This window comes from Wasmannia auropunctata, unplaced genomic scaffold, assembly GCF_000956235.1.
Source record: "Wasmannia auropunctata unplaced genomic scaffold, wasmannia.A_1.0 LD336003.1, whole genome shotgun sequence".
In the NCBI taxonomy this organism is placed as follows: domain Eukaryota; kingdom Metazoa; phylum Arthropoda; class Insecta; order Hymenoptera; family Formicidae; genus Wasmannia; species Wasmannia auropunctata.
The window spans coordinates 13,629-23,583 of record NW_012026887.1 but is presented as its reverse complement, the minus strand read 5'-3'; the positions used below and the strand labels follow the sequence as shown (position 1 = coordinate 23,583).

Here is a 9,955-nt window from a genome sequence, read left to right as displayed (position 1 = left end):
TGCCCCTCACCCCCCCTTGGAGCTCCCGGGGCAGAACCGGCTCTTATTAGCTACTGATTATTAAATTAATTTTAATTAAATATATAATATATTTAATTAAATATATAATATATATATATATATATATATACATATATACCTATAATATATTAAAAAGAAATATTATTTTGGTATTTCCTTACATGTCCTTTCATTGTTCCATGATCTTGTAATTTTGGAAATTCTTTTACAATATTTTCAGCGAGAGTTATTTTAGCTTCTTCAGGTGGATAACTGAGTAAAATAATTATAAAACAATTACATAAAATTGGAAATTTGAATGCAAATAAATTTTTCAGAAGCACACAACTTACTAATTGTCTCCATGTACTTTTATCAATTCGGATGTTAAAATCCTCACAAGACTTCGTCTATCATCTTCTGTGAATATGTTATCTATGGCTTTTAAAATGTCAATACCTTGAGGATGTCTCAAAAGAGAACTGTTTTGAAACGCTGAAATAGAAAAATTTACATTTTTATTATATTAAAATAATCTGCATTCCTCAATTTTATTTTTACAAAAAACATAAGTTTTACCGAAAAATAATGTTTGGGTATTTTAGATTCCGCATCTTTATTAGAAATAGCTAATATAGATGACGAAGTAGTATTAGTGCTAGTAGATGGGCTTTTATTAATTTCCATTTCTATGGAAGTTCTTAATAAAGAAGAATCTAAAGGGAACATAATTTCTCCGTCTTCTCCTATTTCATATTGTTACGCCCGTGCTTCGCGGTATCGGCCGAGCATAAGTTGCGCCGACTGAAATCGTCCGCGGAAGCGGACAAGAGAGGGTTGCTCTCTTAACAACGAGTTGTTTGGCGGGACTCTCTGGATTGACGCGAGTGTATTAAGAGTTCAATAAACCGTTGTAGTTCATTTATAAACGAGTGTGTTGTTCTTTTCCGCGCGAGCTCGCGAGTGTCTCCGTCTTTGCCGCAGGCGCGAGTGTAACAGTGAGCGCGAGCGTAACAATATGTTTCCACTTGAAATGATTGTTTTGATGTCTGCTTATAAAAAGGAAAAAATTAAAAAACAAATGATTACACAATAAAATAAATAATAATAAAAAGGAGAAAAGACATTTATACCTGAAAAGAACATTCTTGGAGAAATTTTAAAATTTTCTTTATTGGACCCATCTTTAACCCCATACTTTTTAAGTCATTTTTGTTCAATAAAAGAAAAGAACAGCTTTTAATTTTTTTATCTAAATATATAACAAGTAATATAAATTACTAATAAATATAATTTAGAATATAGCATATTATATATAGCAATTTAGAATATAGAGAATAGACCAACAAAAAGCAATTATTAATAAATATTTGTCTTTTTTTCTCTACAGAATTTAGAAAGTATATCATATACAAAGATCAATATTCAATGCGTAATAAAAATTATATTTTAAAAATGTATTTATAAGTACAAAAAATATCGTACATTTCTCTACTTGACGAAATGCGACGAAAAAATACATTAGTCACAATAATACATGGCATAAACTAATGTAGGAGCGATTAGATGTTGATTCAGACCAGGTACAAAATGGTTTATAATATCCAAGATTAAGACAATTTATGAAATGTTGCGAAATTTCATTCATTTCGGAATCAATTTCATAGGCATTAAAATCAGTATCAAATAAGTGAGTTTTACATAAAGTGGTCAAAAAATATATTTCATTCTTTTCTAACATTAATATTTCATCTATTCGTCCAAAAAGCGGTAGATTATCTTCTCTATCTTTATCAATTTCAAGGTATACTAATAAACTAAGTTGAAACTCAACACCATTTACTTTTACAGCATTAGTGCTAAAGACGGAATCGTCATCAATATATCCTAGAGTATGTAAATATATACGGCTTTTGCAATCTCGTACGTTAACTGTTTCTCCACAATATGTTTCAGTTCTAAAAATTGTAGCATCTCCTCTTCCCCATCGAGCACTTTGGGAACATTGAACAATTCTTATTAATGTTTTAGGTGGATTTTTAAAATTGTGAACACTTTGAGTTCTTATTTTGATTTCATTATGCTTGGCTTCATAACGCATGCAATTATACAACTGAAGAGGTCCTGACCACAAAATACAATCTGGATAGTGCATTAAATGATGGAATTTATTGATCATACTTACAGTAGGGAACAATTTCTTGAATTTTTGCAAAAAATCTATGATAAGAGCTTTCAAATAAGACATGAGAGAAACAGTAACTTTTGGTGCAAAAATTATTTCCATAATTCTTAGTAAAAGAAGAATTAGTTGCAAATGCTCGTCTGCTTTTGGCACCCAACCAGAAATTAAAAAAGGAAAAGCACGAAGAAGACACCATATTTGCATGGCTTTTTGATTCAAAGTATTTCCTTTTTGATAAAGTAATCTTTCATTAAAATTTGCTGACGGATTATTTTTTCTTTCAGCAAAACCATATTTGAATGATACTAGCCTATCGTTAAAATTATCTATATTAAAAAATTTTAATTCCATAACATAATGAACTAAAACCAATTTTAATAACATTGGTCCAATACCACAAAGTATATCATGCATTGGATCAAAAATCAAATTTCTGCATACATGGAAGAAACGAGATGAATGCAAACAACATTCTCCATGCATTCCTGTTAAAGTTTTACCATTATTGCTATAATTATTATTCTGTAAGAATTGTAAGTGCTTATTGTAAACTTTTACAGTCCTTTGTTGCTTCATTTCTGTACTTCCGTTATGTAAGTCTTCTCAAGTATAAAGACACATTCGACAAAATAAGTTACAAGATGGATTTAAAAAATTAAATATTTCATGGACAGCCAATCCATCTCCACAAAATGCTGCTAATGATGCTCGCAAAATATATTTTTCTTCTCCTAAAAATATAGAAACTCCTTCGTCACTTTCCAACTTTGCAAGATCATTAAGAAAAGGACTTAACACTTTCTTCAGTGCATACTTTTTTATGTCAACATGACAACAAAGGAATAAAACATGAATGCTACTAAGCTCAGAATTCATGTGAAATGGAAGATTTTGTATAGTATAGTAGAAGACTCCTAATTTATGAATGCATGTTTTTGAGCCAAGTGGATTAGTGATTTCTAATTCATCATAATATAATTGAATTTTAATTGCGTGTTTATATTTTTGAAAAAAGTGTGATTTTTGAAATGCTGTCCATCAATAAAAGAAGCAAGAATACCATTATCTGATTCTTTTTCTGTTTCTATTGCATTGCGTATTTCTTTGTTTCTGAGTACCATTGTTAAAGTATCAATTATGGGAACATATTGATAAGTTTCTAATATTTTTGTTGGTACAAAAGTACCAGTTTTTCTATCTATTATATTATTAATACGTGTGCCTAAAGGTATTTCTTGAGATTCAATATATTCTGTATGAGATTTTAAAGCTTCCATTTGCTGCTCGACAGTTCTCAAGCCTTCAAAAGATTTCCTTATTTCAAAAGAATCTAACAATTCGTTAACAGTACAATCATCAAGTATTTGTTTACATTTTATAAATTGTCTAACTTTTTGTTGTAATGATTTACATAAATTATTTGTTATTTCTGCATATTCATCAACAATTTCATTAATGATGCTTCCAGTTATAGTTCCTTTTGAATGAAGCCTAATTATCATTCTTATTACAGAATCTCTCAAATTAAAATCAGAAAATTGTAAGAGCTCTTCATCTTCTTTTTTATTGTGCTTATGAATGGATTCATTATTTATATCACTTTGATCAATAATCATATCATCATATAAAGACGAATCTATATTGTTTGTAGAATCTGTACTTTTCGTAGAAAAATTGCTATCATTCTTCTTTTGAGGAAAATGAATTTTTCGTATATGCTGTCTTAAAGAAAAGAAATTACGAAATCTTCTACGACATTTATTTTGACCACATTCAAATCCACCCTTTTGTAATCCTCGTTTAATTGTTAGACCATGTTTTATTTGAAAATATTGTGTCACCTATCTAACCCTCCTTTAACAGAATTATGGCACAAAAAGCAATTTAAATCCATTTTCTTATTTATTTTTAAATTCTATTTTTAGACATCTGAAATAATTATGAGCACAATTAAAATCATAATTTAATTATAAAATATGAAGACTACTATTATAATTATAAAGACTAAAATATACTAGTATAACTAAAATATGATAAGCACTTACCATTAAAAATGTTTCGTGTTTCCATATCTGTAAGTTCTTCAATTTTTTGTCCTAATTCTTCAATTGACAAATCTTTCACTTCCTTCATTTTTCAATCTATTGCAATAACATGAAATAGAAATTAATAAAAAGAAAGATTGCCAGCTTATAATTTAAATACGAAAATGTATAGTTAATTGTAAATAACCCAGCAAAATGCAGAGGTATGTATAATATATTATTACAATATTTATCTCAATATGTATCTCTGCTTTCTGGAAATTGCACAAAAACTATATAGAGAAAACTTTTCTTATATTATATTGTAACTTACCTAAATTATAAAAGATTTGCGGTTTGACAAAATAGATCAGGACGAGAAATATAACAAGAAAATATTCTTGATATGATATGATAGAAAATATTCTTGGATGCGTGTTGAAAATTTTCTGCTTTTTTTCGCTTAAAGCATTTGTCCCCACGGTAGTATACGAGTAGTATAACGTTGTTAAAACTAAACCACATCAATAATATCACCGAATATATTATTAGACACTTGCATGGAAGTAAATCATGACAAAAACACTTAATTTTCATAAGCACTTAATAAAGGAACGAAAATTCTATATGAAAACAACAGTTCCCTCGACCGTGATTTTCACGTGCGTGCCTGCTGATGCCTGTTGCGCTCTGTGTCACTTTATCCATCACGAGCATGCATTTGTTTTATGCACGCGCGACACTATTTGGTGTTTCAGTAGATATAACATCAGCATTATCGACCGATAAATCACTGATTTATAGTGAATTCTTATTTTCACTGACCATAATCAGTGAGATATGTAAGATGGAGAAGCAGTGTGAGTGTATGTACTGAAGATCAGTGAAATACTTATGGATTCTCAGTGAAATTCTATTTTACTGTTTAAATTAGTGATATTTTCACTTTTAGAGAGATTGCTTAACAGTTTTTCAAGCCGTGGCATACAAGAAACGCGCTTCCGGCTGACAACATGGTGGACTGACATGGAGCATTAAAACTCAACATGCAGTTAGAGATGTTCGTATCCGAGAAAAATAAAAATCAAGTGCGCTAGCATTCAGACACATATTACAATTACTTCTACATCTCAATGTGCAAGAACCTATAGGTACATGTTATACTTACTACACTACATAGTACTCGTAACATTGCTACATCTCCATGTCGTGATAATGTTGTGAAGACAAAGCATTTAGGTACATGTTATACTTACCACAACATATTAACGTTGTCACATCTCCATGCAGCGGTAATACCATAAAGGCACATGTGTATAACTAGACGCGTGGTCGCGAAAGGGGGTTCCAGCGCCGCAGCGGCCCCGTTGCAATTTTTGTTTTCTCTCCCTCCCGCGGTATCTCCATCCCACCCATTGCATGAATCTCGCGCGCGATGTAATTTGACAAAGAGAGAAGGAACGAAAAAATTTAACACATAATGTATATACATATATTTAACACATGATGCATATATATTTAGCACATGATGTATACATTAAACACATGATGTATATTTCATACATAGTTAATTATGTAACGCATCGTACACAATATGATCTGATGCGTAAGCTATTATTTCACAATCAATAAGCGACGTTTTTTCATACATCTTACGCAAAATATTTACCGCATTGTTTTTATTCACGATACAATTTTGATGTAAATAAACGACAAACTGCTTAAACTTATTATTAACGGCGTCTGTATTTTGACTTAAATCAAAATATACATGCTCAACGCAATGTTCAAGCTCGAACATAAAAATCATAATTGACGATTTCATATACATGCAAGTTTCACGCAGTGCCAATTTTACAAGCATTTCATTACGTATTTTTACAAGTTTTACAACCAGGTCTTAAATTTGTAGCGAGGACGGAACGTTTGATTGCAGAAATCGTTCAATGTCCATACGTCTCTTGATGAACATCTTCCACATTCCATAAGGCAGGATAATGTGATTGCCTCGGTTGTCTTCAATAAGTATTTCCACATAAGCTATAGATCCCACGCTGATTCCAATATTCAGATATTTAAAATTGGTGGATGTTAGAGCGAATCTTCTTCCTAATATACGAGGCGTCCTCGAATTATGAGACGCAATTCTGTAAAAGAATTAAATTAACCATGGAAAAATCTAAATTAAGCATGGAAAAGGATAAATAATATATTGAAACTTACGGTCTCTCGATCACCTCATCTTTCAGCGGAACGTAATAATTCATTATTGTTGAAAGATGACAGGCGAATCTAGCACCACTCTGTCAAACGTTCTTTCAAGTACAGTTTTCAAAGTAAGACTGGCAATCTCGCAGTTCCGCAGTTGTACATCTAGGCTCAACACATCTTCACATCTATACACATATATGCTATGCTTTGTCTATCGTGTCGATCAAACGTAACTCTTATACCTTTGGCATTAAATACATTAGGATCCTTGTCTGATTGGTGGAAATAGAACGAATTCCACCACACCTCGAAACGTGGTTTAGTTTCTGTGTAGCGGTGATCACTAATATCATAAATTTTTCCATTGCATGTGTAAAGGAATGACACTGTGACACTGTTCTAATACATATCACGGCAATGTCTAGTTCCATGCATCTGCGGCAAGTAGAAATGATTGGGACATTCCCTCTTAACGCGAGTAAGTGCATTTGTAAATCCACATTCTCTATCACGAAGAAGACGAATCATCGCAGAACAATATCGATTTCGTTTTCTCCTGCACCCACGAGCAAGCACTCGCTCGTACGTAGCCACGTCGCTCAACATTTTAACAATGTGAAATCCTGAGAGTATTTATACGAGCAGCCATAATGCCTCGCGATGAAATCACATCGTCGAACACGCGTAAAAATGCAATTTAGCATTTCGGTGAACCGTCGATGTATGGTAGTTGTCATACAATAGATTTGTGTAATATAAGCTTTTTATAAACACAATTGAAATGTATCGCGGTGAGATCATCGCATTGAACACGTGTTAAAAATGCAATTCAACAATTTGATCAGCGCCGACATACGACGGCTGTCACACAATAGATTCGTGTAATATAATTTTTTTATAACGACAATTAAAATGTCTTGCGGTAAGATCACCCCACCAAACACGTGTTAAAAATACATTTTAGCATTTTTGCACAAGCGCCGATGTACGGCAGCTGTGACACATTAGATTCGCATAATATAATATTTTTTCAATAACAATCTAAATGTCTCGCGGCGAGATTACTTCTTCGAACACGTGTTAAAAACGCAATTTTGCAATTTTGATCAAGCACCAATGTACATACGAGGACATTAATGCCTAGACATCTGAAGTTGCATGCATATCTAAAGAGACCAATAAGAAGCACGCTTTCCGTCCAACGCGTGCTTCTCATTGGTCTCTCTAGTTATGCATGCAACTTCAGATGTCTAGGTATTAATGTCCTCGTGTGTACGGCAGCTTTCCGTGAGATCATGTCGCGAAATCAAATGACATCTGCAACATTTGTAAAAAATTGACCGCACCCATTAGTTTCGGTATATATATTGCAAAGATTTTGATACAAATCGTCAGTGGTGACATTCAATGCAACCAGGTGATTATGAAAATGTAACTCTCGTCAATGGACATCGAAGAAATGATGGAACCACCCGACGATTACATGAAGGTAGAAGTAGCGCATGAGGAAGATAACGAAGAAATGATGGAAGATGACCAAGAAATAATGGAAATAGAAGATTTTTCAGATGAATCAAATAACGATAGTGGTATGGATAACGAAGTGATCGAATTAGTAACGCATAGATTATTGTACCCAGATGATGTTTATGATTTGCATATCACGAATGCACATGTTTGAATTCTATTATACAGACAAAGAAGATGAAAGCTCAAGAAAATATTGCTCCTCATGCGCCATTAGAGGGAATAATCTTCGTCTGTTGCGAAGACACAGTGTTGAAGAATTTATACTCCACGATGGTTATTCATGCTGGCGATCTGGCTGTCCATTGTATCAAATAATGCCATATAACATGTGTCCTATTTGCAGAGTGAGAACCGCTGCGAAAGACATTGCAAAATATTTATATTCGTATCAAAAAGAACATGGAGTAAATGATGCGAGATCTGGAGCAAGTCACCCGGCTGATTACGCGAGAAGACTTTATCGTGTGGGAACAGTGTGTCAACAAATTCATTGATTCGTTTGATGAACAGAGTCGAAATCAACATCCGCGATTATCGATTGGTGTGAGACAATTTGTCATCGCGCGACTCGAAAGTTTGATAGATTTGGTACGCGGACGATTCGTGCATGTGAGCGCAGGATACGGTGCAGGACTCAGATGTCGTGAGATAGATGCAGCTTTCAATAGTCGTATCCTGACCAGTGCATTAATAAATTCCAGACACATTGAACCTCGACAGTTTCTGGAAAATGCGCCAGAAATTGTGCTCGAACGTGTGCGAAATGTTATGCAGAAACATAATAATATCAAAATAAACACCATATTCAACGGTGAATTTGTAACGGGTGACAAACGTGATAATAAAAGTGTTATTACAAGAAACTGTGAACTCTATCTGTGCTCCGATTTACGCGTGTGGTACGATTCGCGCGTTGTTGAGCCTACCTTAGTGTCGCTGGAAAATAGAAGATATAGGCCGGTTCTAACTCGGGAGCTCCTAGGGTAGATCGAGCGGGGCGGGTGGGGGAATTTGCGCGGGGGGATGACGTCACAGGGGTAACCGCCGAGATGATTGTTTACGGCGAGGCCCTGTGGGGGGATTTTTTGCGGGGGGGTTGCGCCCCCGCCTCACCCCCGCGTCCCTGCCGCGCCCCCGCGCCGTCGCGTACCGCGTTCGCGCCCCTGCGCCGCGTTCGCGGGTCCCTCGTCTTTTCGCGCACGCGGTTTCACCCATAGCGCGCTCTCACCCATAGCGCGTTCTCTCTTCCACGCGTTCTCGCTCCCGCGCGTTCTCATCCATAAGCGCGTTCTCCCTCCCACGCATAGCGCACTCCCGCATTCTCTCTCTTCCACGCATAGCGCGTTCTCACCCATAACGCGTTCTCTTTCTCGCGAACGCGTTCTCGCTCCCGCGCACGCACGCTGCCGCGCCGCCGCCATACTTGCTCGCTTACGCGACGCAGTCTCCCTCGCGCTCTCACCCATTGCGCGTTGTCTCGCTCATACCATGGAGGTTTTAGGAAAGAATGTACAATAGTATATTTATGAATACATAGACCCATATATATTATAAACATAAAATATAGTGATTACAAAAATATATGAGATGTATCACCAGGAAGATATATATTTTTGCAAAAATATGTATAAAATAAAAGGGTATGTGTGCAGTGTCAAAATGAATTTTATCGATGTGATACAGCTGGCTCGGGGACACCCTGTGCTTTTTTCTTCGGCGTCGACAAGATTTGTGTGTGTGTGTGTGTGTGTGTGTGCGCGCGCGCGCGCGCGCGCGCGCATAATTTATTGAAGATTAATTATTAAAAATTTAGATATATAATTTTAATATAATATTTAATAAAATAAAAAGTTTATGTATTGTAATAAGTATAAGATGAAAGATATATAAAAGTATTTTTACATTATTTGGTATTATGAGAGGTAAAATGTCATCTATATTATCGTTCCAAGCTACTTACTTGAATCTTTCTTCCGTTTCCATTATTAAGATAAAATTTGAAAAA

At 34.6% G+C, this 9,955-nt stretch overlaps 1 long non-coding RNA gene across 1 annotated transcript; it reads right to left on the bottom strand.

Moving 5' to 3' along the window:
- Positions 1–3,826: 3,826 nt before the first annotated feature.
- LOC105453124 lies at positions 3,827–4,895 on the bottom strand. Its single transcript, XR_974824.1, has 3 exons — positions 4,544–4,895; positions 4,231–4,326; positions 3,827–4,114 (listed from the first exon to the last, which is right to left on the bottom strand). It is a non-coding gene; the product is annotated as an uncharacterized LOC105453124 (long non-coding RNA).
- Between the last annotated feature and the right edge of the window lie 5,060 nt (positions 4,896–9,955).